The 16,344-nt window shown below is 36.7% G+C and overlaps 1 protein-coding gene across 38 annotated transcripts in view; it reads right to left on the bottom strand.

Annotated features, from left to right (window-relative positions):
• IRAG1 (inositol 1,4,5-triphosphate receptor associated 1) overlaps positions 1-16,344 on the bottom strand; it is a 96,677-nt gene that overhangs the window by 54,133 nt on the left and 26,200 nt on the right. For 8 of the 38 annotated variants that reach the window (XM_085581339.1, XM_085581340.1, XM_085581328.1 and 5 more), the window contains exon 1: positions 6,095-6,472. The exons of 8 other annotated variants lie outside the window; for them this stretch is intronic. The gene's annotated coding sequence lies outside the window, so the exon portion shown is untranslated. 22 more of the 38 variants (XM_085581343.1, XM_085581338.1, XM_085581352.1 and 19 more) reach the window with 11 other exon arrangements.

Genomic DNA, 16,344 nt, shown 5'->3' with positions numbered 1-16,344 from the left:
GTACAGTATTCACCTTCAAAAGGAAGGAAAAGCCTCCCAGCTTCACAACTTCTGAATCATATAAGCTGACAGATGAGTGTAAGATACATTGTGAGTTGTGAGGTTTTTATCATGAATTTAAGAGATTTTGTCCTGAGAAAACGTATCACCAACTACTACCTAAGAATAACACTAGATTAAAAAACTGCTGCATCTGTGCTTATTTTGTAAAAAGCTGTACAAGAATTTACAAGTCCTACTCTATAGGGAAAAAATGTCCATCAACTCTTCCTGTCAAGCAACAGAAAAAGGGAAATCGTCTTCATATGAAGTGGATTCAGATTCTCTGGAGTGATCAAAGTCCACTGAGACAGACCCATAGGTCATGTACATGGGCAAAGCTCCACACAATCCAAACAGGAACAGCAATTTGCAAGAAGACGGTTTGACTTGCTAGATGGTTTAAGGAAGTACAAGTCATCATTTTCATAATAAGAATCACAGAATAATTAGGGCTTGGAGGGACCTCTGGAGATCATCCAGTCCAACCTCCCTGCCAAAGTAGTGACACCAGTGATTCAGGTGGGTTTTGAATGTGTCCAGAGAGCCTCCATCTCCTGGAACAGTCTGTGCCAGTGCTCTCAATGTAAAGAAATTGTTTCTCATGTTGAGATGGAACTTCCTGTGTTTCAGTTTATGGCCATTGCTCCTCATTCTGTCACTGGGCACCACTGAAAAGGGTCTGGCACCATCCTCTTAGCCCACCTTTGAGATATTTATAAACATAAATGAGATCCCCTCTCAGCCTTCTCTCAGCTAACCAGGCCCAGCTCCTGCAGCCCCTCCTCATTGGAGAGAGGCTCCAGACCCCTCATCCCCTTTGTGGCCTCTGCTGGAACCTCTCCAGAGGAGCCCAGAACTGGATACACTTCCAGGTGTGGCTGAGTAGAAGGGCAGGATCACCTCTCTCCATCTGCTGGCCACACTCTTCCCAATGTAGCCCAGGCTACTTTTCTTGTGTACAGTATTTTTCCTCTGGGTCCTTAATTTTAGCATCATTTCTAAAGTGATCAGCAAAAATCACCACTTGATATTTAATGTAATTTCTGAACACATTACTAGATAGAGAAATACCAAAAAGCAACAGGATAGATTTCCTTGGAGATCTTTAGGTATTATTCACCCTTCTGTTACAATTACATGTCAGCTTTGTAGAGAGTGAAATGGTTGATGTCTGCCATTTTACTAAGAAAAATACTTAAAATCTGATAAACTGAAAATGTCAAAGCGTTGCAAAAAAAATGAATCCAACAGGAAATATCAAGAGCTTTGTAGAAGGGTACATGTTTGTTAATACTCCAGTGACTCTATTCCATTAGCACATAATATATGAGGTTTGGAAGGAACATTTTAATGCTGTATTTAGTGCAGAAGAGATTTCAAACAGATCCCAAAAGCTCAACACAAAGATAAAAACTGAGTTTTTACATGTTGAATATATCCCACAAAATCTTTCTTCCGGACCCTTAAAGATATTTTTACTTAATGCAATTGAGTAGTTTTCAAGCCTTCCTAACCTTGCTTCAGGTTCCTAAGATACTTGGGAATTCTGATAAATCTGCTTTGGTTTCAACAGTCTGCTCCACTGACCATTGCATTTATAAAACCAGCTTTTAGAGAAATGCTGATAATTTTATCTAACGAAGAATAGGAATAAGTTCTTAACTGCAACAGTCCTCAGGGAAGTCTGGATGGGCACCACTACACTGGCATAAGGGAGCAAGGCACAATATGTAGGGCTGCTTCCAAGACTTTTCCAGTCTGAGGTGATGTGCAGAACATCTGATTGACTTAGCACCTCCTCCTGGGACAAATTCCACCCTCCACTGCAACTAGGCCCTAATAATGTAATTCTATTTTCACAAGCCCAGAGCTCAGTGCCTTTCCTTTACTATTTATACAGAAAAATATGGGAAATTCAGCAGCTGAAATTGAGAAGTAATTTTCATGCATTGTCAAGTTATTTCTCTTCCTCTCCACAAGAGCTCCTTCAACTTATGGCTAGACACTTAATTTTTAATTTTTCTGTTCAGCAGTTACAGCATAGTTCATTACAAACTGGGAAGTTTTAAACAACATTAATTGATATATGAAACCTTACTCTATTCTACTAGCTTCTAAAAGAGACTGGAGATACTGGGAGAACTTTTAAAAATGAAATAGAGGATTTTTCTAGTCCAAAATTTCAGAAAAATCTATCATTTTGCTTATTTTGTAATTTGTTAGTACAAATTAAGTCCAAAATAATGGATGAGAATAGACCTTCTCCTACTCAGATTGCCCTGAGAGAGTCTTTACCTTTGTGGTGTTCACTAAGTGCCTCCTCTGGCAACACTGAAGTCAATGGAAACTTTGCTGACGATTTCAAAAGCAAAGATTCAGAGCCAAAATTCCCCATGTATAACTTCAGCCTTACAAAACATTCTGCAGAATTATATAAACAGCAATAATTTTATTCAGAAGGCAAGACTCTACCCCAAAGCAATCATTGTACTTGCCCCAGAAGCCCAGAATTTCTATCACACTTCCATTTTCAGGATGCAAAATATTACAGTGGGTAAGAAAACAATGTGCAGTGCCAACACAAAAAGCTTTCCCCACCACTGCTGTTTGTTACATGAACTTCTCAACCTCTTTGCTCTTTGCAGAAATCCCAGTAAGTAATCCAGTGGGCTGTATTTTATAGCCATGAGATTGCAGCTCTCTTTGGACAATCACCAGGTGTATTTACACATAAATTAGGGGACAGCAGTGACTCTGAAGTATGTATGTGCATCACAACAAAACAGAATATGCTTTAGCTAGGGAAAAGACTTTAAGGTTCACATACTCGACATACATTAGCTGGCAGGTTTGCATGCTTCCCTCCCTGCTCCTCTCATCCTCCCCTCTCCCAGCAATCCCTGTTAGCATAGGAAAGATCATATTCTACAAGCCTTACATGTCCAAACCCACAGATCTCTACAGATATCTAAAATACTACAGGTCCCAGATTACTTGTGATACCTAAAGATTTTGTGTTTTGCACATTATAAAGATAGGTGAAAGTTCTAGCAAATGGTAAGGCATTCTTGATTTCAGCTATGAAATGGGGGTGAGTGTGTGGTCTTTATTGTTGGTAATGTTTCCTCAATCTTTTAGATATTTAATAAATCTGGCAATTCCTAAATAAAATTTAATTCTCAAATTGCTTTTTGAGATTGTAAAATTAACAATAGACACTGAAACTAACCTTAGGGAACAGAAATATAAAGCAAAAAAAAAAAAAACAACATTACATCTACCAACTTAGATTAGAGGATTAAATCCAGGGATGTTATTAGAGCTGAAGCTCTCCATCAAAACCTGAGGTTACAAGTCCACTTGCTCTAATTAAGAGACCCCTTTTCAGAATACTTAAGACCTACTTTCCAGTGAGGGAAAGTGAGTTATAATTTCAAAACACTACCATAACAGTCACAGTCTTAGCTCTCCACAACAGCTCTACACATGTACATAAGCAGTAATTCACTTCTATCTTGAGTTACTAGTTTAGAAGCTTACAGAGATCCATCACCCACTCAGATTTCCTTTCTGTCAGTGATACTGAGATCCAAAACATCTCTTTGACCCACTTTTCAAAGGAAGCACAGGCAGAGAGCACATCACAAGGAAATTCTTTTGCTTAGTTTACAGGAAGGCTGCAAGTTAGGACAGCAAAAAGATGTATCTCTGCCCACAAATCCCCCAGATCTTTAAATAACCCACAAACCTTGAAACAGTGAGGATTTTCTTTCCCCTTCCACTCACAAACGACTTTATCCTTCCTCTTCCTGGACTTACACACTTGTCTAACAACAGCAAATAGATGAGGAAGGAGAACTCCATGTGAGGAACATACACATAACCATAAAAGGAGGACCTGTCTCTCTTAGGTCCAGCTCCTTATACCTTTCTGTACTCTGTCCTAAATAACTTTTTAGAAAGTTATTTGACACCAAACTATCCTTAAAAGCTGTCAGGAAGCAGATTGAAATTAGCTGGGGCTAAACATGGGAGTTACGAAGCTGGTTGCTAGATAATTCTTAATTTCCAATGTTTTGGTCCAAGAAAAATAGGACTATAGTTATTAAATCTGACATATAAAAAGATAGGAGGTAGGGAGGCATACAGGTTTCATGCAATTTAGAACTTAATCCAGAAGAATGTGAAGCAGATGGATTTCTAAAAGTTAAATACAATGAAAATCCTAGGTACTCGTAGTACTGACATTAACACAATATTCACCATACACAAATAAAATTTGTATTAAATTACACTTTTGTCGTCATAATACCTTTACTGAAGATAAATTTACACATAGGTACTTCATTATATATTCTAAGTTACAAGAGAAAAAAGAATTGTGTGAAATAAGAACTATAGTTGTTGAAATGCTATATCATGTATTAGATATACATACTTGGTTCAGACTTGGAGAAGTTAGACACTGATTAGTTATTCCAACTTTTAGGCATTGTTAAAAATAAAAATAAGTCATGGAAACTTAAACACCTTCTAGAATACCATCTAAATGTATACATCCATGTAGAAGTTGAAGGATTGCATAAAACATCACAAGTAAAGTAATACATGCAAGATCAACAAATCAGAATGAGGGTCTTTGAAGGCCAAAACCAACACTGTATAAGTGAGTATCCTCAGTATTCAGCATTTCATATACTGGACTGATTCTTACTTTCCACTATTCTAATAAACTTAGATTTCTGTGAGTTGTATCATTAGATTATTGGGCTCCAAGTGTGGTATAATTGTTGATTTGGGATATTACTGTTGATTTAAAACGTGAAGGCCCGATAGAAGTCTAACCTAAATGTACTAAGCTGTTCACTAATGATTGTCCAGAGAAAAATAAAACTATTACAAGTTTTGCAACAAGATCTGAAATGCTTTAACAAGTAAGATTCATTCATCAGAGCCTCTTGAAGCTGGATGAAGAAACCTTTCACAAAAGTGTACACAACACCTACCATATGAAATATAAATGCAGTGACTGTCAGCACTCACAAGAACACTTTGTCTATGCTCAGAACTCTAAATTCACCCTGTCTCTGTATGTCAGAAACTAAAAACTATAATCACTCTGCAGAGATGGAAATTCACTACTGATTGCAGAGAATTTTTCACCAGATCAAGCCATGCTATGCAGATTTGAAAAATCAACTCACTAACACAAGTTGCTAGTAATGTGAGCTAGTAACAGAACCTAAGTCTTCAGTTTCAGCTATCACTTCCTTGCACTGACCTCATTCTTTCACGTTGTTTACATTCTGCTGTCTGAAGCAAAAGACCTTAATATACACATAAATTAAAACACATTTTTGTCTTACTAATCAAGGAATTAAATACACTTTAATGCAGAATGCCTACCAAATAGCACAGATAAAACCAAAAACCAAAATATCAGGAAAAGCAAATAATTAAATTTTTTTGTACTAAAGGAAACATGTTTGAACACTTGAAGATATTTGTTTTTCTCTGTACAGCATTCCAATTAAATACAACTTTGTGGTATTAATTTACATCTAACAGGACTAAACCCAGAGACTGTATAAAGAAATGGCTCTGAAAAAGCCTTTTTAAAAGATAAATTCCAGACAAGCAGGTAATCCACCAACATGAACCACTCCAGCACTGTTAAAAGCATGAGGCAAGGAAGTCATACAATTAAAAAAAAAAAGAAAAAGAGTAATCTGTGATTTATCTGTTTCTCTATAACATGGATTACTCCTAAGACTCCCTCTTGGTTAGTACAATGCAGATGACAGTATCTGTGCACCAGGTTACCTTGAATTACTGACTACATACCTTTATTATTCAAGTCTCAGTATAATTAACACAGCTTTTCCTTTTTCATTCTTGTATAGTCCCAAAAAGTTTGCAAGCAGAACGAGGTTGCATTGACTACACACAGTCTTTAAGCAGCTAAAATCTGACAAAGAGATAGAATTTGAAGGGATGGGGGATAAGAGGTAAAGAACCAGCTCCTCAGTATCACAAGAACAAGGTACTGTACCTTTAAGGAGGAAAAATGGTTCCGTTCTGTTTCACGGCTGAAAAAGAGCTTATTCCTAGTTATAGAGATTACTTACCTAAAACTTCAGTTATTCCTCTCTTTCCCCTCGGGCCAGCCTCTCTTTCACTCTTGGGAGCTTTTACCATTTAAGGTCAATGTTACGTCTGGCTCTAGTAACTAAAGCTGAAGCAATTTTTAACTCAGAGATCCAACAGGCTGCCTAACATTAGAATGAGAGTTTAAAGTAATTCTTCAGAAAGCTTTTCTTGCCTCAGAGAATTACAGAATTAAAGGCTCTCCTATTCTGGCATAAGTACTCTGGGTACAACATGATGCAGACATCCCATTAGCATTCTTCAAGTTCACTGCATATAAGCTCTACTTACTCATTTCTGATTAAAACAGGCAAGTAGGAAGAACAGATGAAACCGTTTACATCATGTTATGTTAACCCTTAGAATTTTCTAGTGACACAGATGCTACTATTTTTCATTCCTCTCCCCCCTCCCTTTGTTTGGTCAGAAGGAGTCTAAATTAGAGAGCAAATAGAAAGCATGTGAACTTTTAAAGAACGCTGGCTTCAGTCCAGTCAAGGGCTCTGCTCTCCACTTGCAGAGTAGAAAAAATTCCCAATGAAGTCCACAGAATTTGCTTGTATCCCATGAGAGAAATGTAGCTACATATGAGGCTTGAAGAGGGAAAAGAAACCCAAAATCTTTACCACAGTACATTCAGGTACCTACAGAGCAATCATGTGCATGTGATTCAGAGCTCTCAGCTCTAAAACTGAAAGAGATTTTATTTCAGCCCATTAGCTACTTTAGATTATTTAGTTATGAGTATTACAGTTACATCCACAGATTCTAACTAAGTGTTCTCTATTGCCAGGTGCTGGGAAGTTATTAAATGTAAAAAAGCCAAACCCTGTCCAAAAATCCTTTCACAACTGAAGTAAATACAAGAGAAGAGAAGGTGGGTAATGTAAGGGGAAAAAAATGGGTACGGTAGCAGATAGCATGTAAAATTATTGGATACTAAGTTTTGAAGGGATATATTAGGGCTGTTTTAAGAGAAAGTACTGAACAATACTAAATTAACTGCCTTTTGACAGTGGCTGATAAGATCAGTAAGGCAGAAACAAATCAGACAAAGGAAAGATTTGATTATTTGACTTGGAAAGCACCATAGGGGACTGGTGCATGGCTTGTAGGAGAAGTGGGCAAAGATGAATTGATGGCAACAAAGAACAGAAAATTAGAAGCTGAGCACCTGCTTTGTGCCACATCATACTTCAGCTGGTACTAGAAAATCTATTAATCTACACTTAAAACATTCTTAGTTCCAAAAATCAATATATTGAAAAAAGGCTCCGAAAAACTTCTGCAACATCGATGCTTAAATTTGTTCCCCACATAAAGGGAGTAGCTAGGATTTTCCACTACCCTTTCAGGTATTGATGTCCTTTGTCCACTTACAGTCCTTGACACCATTACTGACTCTAACAAGGCATTTTAACACACCTGCTTTCATCTTTTTTAATTACTATTTCATTACCACAAAATCAATTCTGAAATATCTTCTTGTGACTCAGCATGGTTTCAGTTGTCCATCTAGCTATCTGCAGTTACAGAATTTTTACTAGCATCTGTAACTCATTTTTCAGTTTTATTATCTCAGAACTTCTAGGCCACAAGTGTCAAATGCTTCATTTGTCTACAACAGAAGTTGTGTTCCTGTTAAACCTGCTTTCATCCCTCTCAGAGCAACAACTGCTTTGAACCCAGTTTGGGCAAGAACAAGTTGTTTACTGTCTTTCAGCATTACTGTCCTCTGGGAAATAAAACTTCAGTGAAGTTGCTTGTTCATTGGTCTATCATCCTACAGCCACTGTTGGCCAAATTTAGCCCGAATTTCTTAAAGTAATTGGGGCCTCACAATATTTTCAAGTTCCCAAAGAGTTAGTGAAAAAACAGTGCTTGTAAAGCAGATTTAAGCTACTGCCCCCACTATGGGGAAAACCTATAGCAAGCAGAGTTTTTGTTTGGCCTCTCCAGTTGCACCACACAAACATGACCCCTGCTGTCTAGGTAGGATTTAGGGGACAGAATGATTCTGGAGGTACTCACAAGAGGAGGAAGACAAAGCTTCCATCAATCTTGTGCTCCTGAAACAGCTTTGTATATTCTATTCTATAGCTTTGGCAGATTCTTTGCCCAGAGATTTGTTTAGTGTGAATGATTTCAGGCCAAACAGAGGTGAAAGCTGCTTGCTAAAATCTAAATTATTGAATGACAAAATATTAGCAGCTGAAATTTAATTATTTCAAGTAGATTGTCAAAATTCTATCAAGAAGGCATAGTAACACGTACCACATTAAAAAAGTAAGCAAATTACTTTTTTAAAGATGTGGTTTTTTAAAAAAAACATTCTAATACAGCTGGCTTGGCAACCCCCCCATAACACAACATATTTATGTTGCCAGTACTCCACTATTGTATACCCCTGGGAGAGCATAAAATTATTTTTTTATAAGTATCTGAAGTATTTCAGAGTGGCTAGAAGCAGTTCTCTGCAGTTACATATGGCTTGGTGGTTATGGGATGTGCGTGCCTCCATCCCACCAGTTAAGTTTCCATTTCCCTGATTTTCACAGCTCTGTGACCTATGAAAGCAGCACAGCACAGGAGTAACAAATTTAACACAGCAACATTAGGTTTCCTGGGCTGGGCTTCTCAAGTTCTAAGATTTTTACTTGCACCTTTCAGGAAGTGAAAACCAGCACTAAACAAAAGCACTAAAATGCTTGTCATACTGAATCAAATGGAGAGCTCTGCCTCTCAGACTGAAGTAGAGGTAAGATCCACACAGGGACTTCATTTTTGGAACACAAACATTTTCAAGCACTAGCTTTGGCTAGCACAGCAGAAAAGTGATCTTGCCACAATCTTTGTTTTTTTCTAGTTTTGGCTGTAATTGGGCAGTCTGAGAGATAAGAACTGTAACTCAAATTGCATTTTTATGTAGAAATAGTTGTAAGTATCTTCATTTGAGCTTTTGAGAATTCTCATATTTTTTAAGATTTACTTTATTATTATCACTACTGCTATATTTGAAGATTTTATGCTTCAGGACGTAAAGATACTTTGCATTAAAATATTGTTTATTAACATTCCTGAGCATATGTAATAGCCATCCATAATGGCAAGTCATGATTACATGCTCAATTTTTTACCCAATGACTAAAGTACAAAGATTATTCATCAGAGAGGCTAAAAATTTGCAGCAGAATTGATAACATTTGCACTTAAAACTGGAGTTCTAGGACACGAGTTTTCATGCTCCATTTTAATGGGATCTCAAAGGTGTTTTTATCAGTTAAAACTTCACTTGCATCACACTTAGAATGCATCTCTGTCCACCTCCCAAATAACAACATGCATTCAATTTTGTTTATTGAATCATTCTCATCATCATATTTCTCAACTGTATGGAAAAACTAGTTAGCTGAGTTAAAGTTTATGCCAAATTTTTGCTGTGTCCTTTTGTTTTCTTGCACAGAACATTTTTTCCAAATTTAAATATTTAGTCCTGCATCAGATTTGTGTTTTCAATTGCTCTTCTGGCTTGCATGTTGCTACCATCATAGTGCACACAAAACTGAAGTCACCTACTCTCTTCTACCCACCACAGTATGCAATTCTTATCTGCCAGCTTCATCCAGACAGGAGGAAAAAAACAAAAATAATAACAATTCTGTTAACTTAATGTATTAAAAAAAAAAAAAAAAACCAAAAAAAAACACCACACCAAAAAAATCCAAGGCAAAAACATGCAATAAAATTTTCCCATCTGGGACTCATTCTGCTGAACATTAAATCCCAAATGCAACCCAGAAAAACAGAACTAAAATGTGTGCTAGCTCAAAAGGGTAGTATTACTCAATATCACTTTGCCAGTCAGCTATGCTAGATCATTTCTGCAAAATGTAAAAAATTTTATTAACTTTTAATAATGTTTATGCAGCAACTTATCTAGATGAGTCTTCTTCAAGGCAGGGAATTTGCTCCAGCAAAAGACAAGCTCTTCACATGAATCAGAAATGCTAAATTAAAAGAATATGCAATTGCAGAACCTGCAGAAGGAGGCAAGGACAGGTTTGTTAGAGCCCAGTCATCTTAAGGAAAACCATCCATCTCTATGGACAACAATGGAAAATCAAGTTTGCTTTGATGCCATGATTGAGGTACAGATGATCCTGTAAACCAGATGGAAAGATCTGAGACTTTAGGGACAAGGACTCAGAGCACCTGCAAAACCCCTCTTCATCAAGCTACAACAAGTCTTTTTATTTATAAAAAGCTAATGTTTTTCTCAGTCCCAAAATAGCCAGCTAATAATCTCTATATGAGAAACAGGCAGGGGCCAAGAAACAAAATGTCAATCTGTTTTCCAGTTTTCATTGCCACATGATCAATAAAATGATCCAAACTGACAAACACAGTTTCAATGCCCAAGTCCTTCTAGACAAATGTTCACCAAAGCATTTACAGCAATCATTTTCTTTTCCCATATTAACGTCTTCTATTTTTTTCCTCCTCCCTTTAAGAAAGTGGTTTTAAAAATGGAGTTCCAATAAAGCACCAAATTAGGATGTTTATAATAACTTATGGGAAAACAAAACAGTATCAGAAATTTAAACCTTTGTGGGCGAGGAAGTTACTCTATTTCCACGCCCTTAAAATCTAGCCTGCCAGTAAGCTAAATATATCAAATATTTTTAGCACACATAGAATCTTACAAGGTCATGGATGCTTTTCACTTAGTCTAATTAACTGTTTTATGAGGTTGAGCTTTAATTTCTGCTAATAGCAATTGAAACCTTAGCATGTCCGCAAGCAATACATTAAATACATTGCTATGATTGTCCTGTGTTCTAGGGAAAATCCTTTTGGGAAGATGATACAATTAGAATTAAAAAAAGTAAAGCACTGATGGGTTTTGGGTATTTTTTTGGACAGGGGGTGGAGGCAGGAAAGAAATAAAAAAGGAAAGTTTATTAATCTAAGAAGATCTTCCAGTAGAGTTGACACAGCCTTTGGATCATTAATCATGTACAGAGAGTTTCTCCCATCAGAGCTCATTTTCTGGTTTGATTTTGGGGTTGGTGGCAGTGAGGAGTTAAAATGGGATCTACAATAGCAGGATTCCAAAAAAAAAAAGAAGAGGGATGAAGTTTGAAAATTATTTTCTGGGGATCTTTTAGGAAAGCTGAAGAGATTAGTAATTACTATCATTAAGCTGCATCTCACCTTGGTTGTGGGAAATAAGACAGAATGAAGAATTAGGAGAATTCCAAAGGATTACAGGCTTTTCCTTCCACATATCTCCATCCATATATATATATGGATATATATATATATATATCCATATAGCCTGTATATATGTGTATATATATATATACATATGTACAGACATGTAATAGCATGCTCTGGAAATCTGAAGTACAAGTGAAGGAGACTGGTACTGCACACCAATCTAGGCCAAACTGGTAAAGGTTATATTTCTTCCTGAATTCAGAATTCATACTGAATTTGGACTTCCTTCCATATCCTAGTCTAATACAAGATAAATGAAAATATTGCAAGAAGATACTTAAGATTTGCAGGGAAAGGATGCAAGAAAGAAATTTTTTAAGGATTTAAGATTACATTCCCTTCTTGAATTAATAATAAAAAACTGCTAATCTCACATGAAACTTGATATCAGCATATCCCCTACCCATCCTGATTCAGAACATTTGCACTCAACTAACAGCCCTAGATTTTAAGAACTATTTGCACGTTGAAGTTTATATTTACCACATGGTAAAATAAAACTTCTGAGGAAGCTATGTGGGAAGATTTTATCAGGTACACTATAAGTGACTTCCATTCCTACAGCAAAAAGCAAAGATAAGTGTAAATCCTGGTCAGAGACTAATTTTGGTTAACACTTACTTTCAATGCTGCAATTTTACACTGCCATTTGTTCTAAAGATTCCCAAAGTTATTCCACCTTTATCAGTAGAATTTCAGAGAAAAGCTTTAACATACATTTTTGTTGACTGGATTACTGCTGCTGCCAGATTGTTGCATGTTGATAATCATTCCCACAGTTGCAGGCTTCATTGGATGGTTTGTGGTTTTGTATTTTCCTTAGACTAAGGAAATCATAATAATAATAATAAGGTAGTGCATTTTAAAAAAGGAAAAAAATAGTATCAGTAGGAATGTCTGTAGATGAAGTTGTCTGTCACTTTCCATTGTAACACTGCACCTTTGCAGTTTCAGATATTTGACATATGACACAAATGTGATATTTGGGTCAAAGTGACTGGCTTCAAAATTTTGTCAGCCAGCATGTTTGAACTGTTTCCAAAATAAAAGGGGGACAAAATTTGTTATATATACACTATATATGTAAGAACATTTTTAGAAAACTTTAAAGAAGCTATTTGATGTTCTACAGAAAAAGGGATTGAATTTAGGACTGCAACCATAATTTTTTCTTGACTCTTTGGAGGCGCTCAATTTTTAATTTTTTAAGAAGTCTCAAATAACACATTTCTACTGAGCATGTGTCTACAGTTTCAGAAAACAACAGGAATTGATTATGCATAGTCAGTATCACCATATGCACATAGCTAAATGTTTGTCTGCCCTGAACCTTTGCAAAACTGGGATTAATAGTCATTTATTTTGCATTTTTGCAGCTTCACATAGAAGTAGCTGCTGGTGCTTCATTCTTTGCCTATGTTTAACAGAATGCATTACAGTGGAAATTTTTGCCACACAGCCCTTAAAGCACACTGCATTTCTGCCATGCCTCCAGAACTGGCTAAAATACAGTGTTGTAATTTGTTGGAAAGATATGCCATTATCAATATGAGACTCTAAAGTTACATTTTCTTTACCTGATCCTTCCACATCCCCCTTTTCATTCTCGCCTCTGAATTAGATTGTGTCTTTTTCACCTCTGATGTAAAGCCTAAAATCTCCTCTCTACATTTGTTCCTGTACTTTAGTCTGATCATATTTTCCTGGTGGGTGTTTATTAATGAAAAGTCAGTGACCTATTTTTCTGGATGTTCTCTTCCTAAGATCCCCCTCAAGGTGAATGTGCTAATTCTAAAAGACATAAGCATTTTGTTAAAAAATGCCAGCAAAATTAGGATGTTTTGGTGGCTTCAATTATAAGCAATATTTTCTATTTTTCATAGACTTATTCACAGAATTTAAGAAGTAAATACTTATTCATTCTTTCAAAGGAAATATTAAGCTTAACAGCAGTCTTAAATAAAGAAATGTAATGCTAAAGATCTCATAAGTAGATATCCTAACCTACATATATATTTATATAAAAATCAATGTCATGTTGTGATACGTGGAACTGTCACAAAATGAGACTGACATGCCATTACTAGGAAATGTATATTCCAAGATGAATCAAGTCATACTGCAACAAGGCAATGAAACACTCGTTGGTTCTGTGTTATAATCACCAGAGCAAGTGATTCTGCTTTTTGAGATAGTATTTGCTTCATTTAAAATACAGAATCCTTATCCACAACAGCTTCAGACCTTTCATTCATCTACTACCCCAAAACAGGAAAAAAAAAAAAAAAACCAAGACCATCCAGGACAAAACCAAAACAACTCAAATATTATTTAGATACAAAGAATATTTGAGAATCCAGTAACTCTGATGAGATATGAGGTTCCTGGAACTGAGAAAGTTTAGCTAAAGGTTAAGGATATTAATTGGCCCTGAATCCAACCACTCTATATTCTGGTGTTACCACTGTAGTGAAATTTAGCAAGAGAAGAAACTGCCAGTAAGATTTATAACTGCTGCATCTCAGAGTGCCATAGTGTCCTGCTCTGCCTGGCTGCTGTGCAGTAAGATAGCAAAGTTAACAGGTGCCCCAGTACTCCTGCAGGTCCCTGGATGGCAGGGTGTTCACATTCCCTCCTTCTCCCTCCAGTGGGGTTAGAACAGAATGAAAACACCTGTTCTACTTTTGTATGAGAGATCAAACATGCAAGTTGAAAAATCCCTCCACTTTTTACGTTCTATCCCCCAGATGTTCATCAGAACATCTGGGCTTTTGTCAGAAGGATGAGAACTGCTGGCAGCAGCTCAGCTTCTAAAGCTGCTTCCTTCCACCCTGAATGGGATTCACACACAAGCATGTGCTCAGAACCCCTGAGCAGTGAACGATAAGGAACGAAAACAGAGCATAGACAAAAAACATGCTCCATTCCTCCACACAGTGATGGACATGACAGTGAAGGAGATTTCCCCAGATTGATGTTTTCCCTAGAACAAGCTGCAGAGCTTTTACCAGAGGAAGGAAGAAAATTATTCAGTATTGCTTCATCATGCTCTCTTGACTGACAGCATTGGTTGCATTCGCAGGGGATTGCTTCAGTTAGGAAAAAGGACTGTCAGCATTCCTTGTCCTTGGAAATGCTTCCACTGTTTCTGAGTTAACCACATGACTTCACAGTGGTTTAGATGCTGTCTCTACTTTTCACAAAAGCCATGTATGTTTTCTAGCTGCCTGCATCCTGTTCAAAATCAACTTGTCAATCAAAAGAGGTAACAAACAGTTGTTTACACACGTGGTTTGGTGATTAAAGTGTTAAATGACCTGACATCAGGACGGGGCAAGAAAAACTGTGCAAAAGGCACTGTACCAATTTGAATTTTACATGTCAAATTCTGTCAGCATTCCTTTGACTTGTGGCACTAAGCCAAAAGCAATCCAACCGGAGTGATGCCATATTTTTCACCACAAACCACGTGTACACATGCAAATGAAGTGGAAGTCAATGGAATACGTAATAATTTTGGGAATTGTTCTATGTATGTATGCATATGAAGAATTTGTACAATAGTATCATTCTGAAAATTGCTGGATCCATAGAACAAGGGGGCTTTTTCTGCTAATAGAGTGGATATATTCACCAAGCTAGGAACAATGGAAAAGATTGAAATTTGAAGCTGCTCTGACTGTAAAAATAGACTATTAAGAATATTGGCCAGAGTTAGCAAGAGCTGCTAACATGAGCCTTCTTAGGGATGGTGTTTGGGAGTCATCCTTAAACAAAGGGGGAAGAAAAAGGAGGTGGATTCTCTTGGAAAGAAGACATGAGTCATGACTGAGTCCACAAAAACAGAAATGATACTGGTATAACCTTCACAAATCTGGAAAAGGAAAACAGTAAGAAATAGGCAAGGTGAGCAAAAATCTAGTCAGGATAAATTGTACTAAGCTGGATGAATGTCATGGTTTAGAAGACAAAAATGACAGATTCATGAACATCTTTCAGCCCCCAGACTGTTTCAGGCAGATAAGACAGAGAAAGGAAGATTTTGTTTTGGTGTTTTTTTTTTTTTTTTGAAACTGGGTATTTTGTATGCCATTAAATAAAATTTCATGTTGTTTTAATGCTCCCTGAAAACTATAGTTTTTTCTAATCTATCATTTTTGCAAGACTTGTACCACAGCCTTAAGACAAAGAATCTATGGAGTAATGTGAGGAATCTCTTAGTCAGTTACTTGTCCTCAAACAAGGCAAACCCCCAAACATTTAGGATGTTTCCTAAACAGCTGGGATTTAGATTCTACTACTGTGAAGCAGCAGCAGAGGAAAAATGCCAGAGCCAAAGTAGGAAAGCATGTCAGTACATACCAAAATCCTTGGAAGCTGACTGCATGCAAGCCCTGTGGGCTCAGGAGCCCAACAAAAGCCGGAGCAAGAAGAGTGTGATCACATTTATGGAACAATTTGAGAGCAGAGCTATGTTTAAAGCCTTATAAGCATTAAGTTGTGAGGCACCTCATCCAAGTATCTATTGTTTGCTAAAACATACAGGGAATTCAGTTGATTTCTCAGGCCAAGAAGGAAAAATATGTAAATTTCAGCATTATTAAAACCAAACTATGCTTGCATTATAGAAAAACAAAATTATTCCTTTACCAGATCAGTGCCATGTAAAAAAAAGAGAATTTAATAAAATAGAAGCACTATTTGAAAAGTTCCAGGATTTCCTCAAATAAAGCTTAGGATTATTTTCTTTCTAAGAGTGACTTCACAGACATTTTGCTATCCAATTTTTGACACTTTAGTCAGAAATCCAGTGATGCCTCTGGACAAAATACAATTCTATATCAGATATGGTTACCACAGATCACCTTGTGCCCC

The sequence above is a fragment of the Lonchura striata genome, chromosome 5 (assembly GCF_050655825.1).
Source record: "Lonchura striata isolate lonStrDom1 chromosome 5, ASM5065582v1, whole genome shotgun sequence".
In the NCBI taxonomy this organism is placed as follows: domain Eukaryota; kingdom Metazoa; phylum Chordata; class Aves; order Passeriformes; family Estrildidae; genus Lonchura; species Lonchura striata.
The sequence above is the reverse complement of the archived record's forward strand: the minus strand, read 5'-3'. Positions and strand labels throughout refer to the sequence as shown.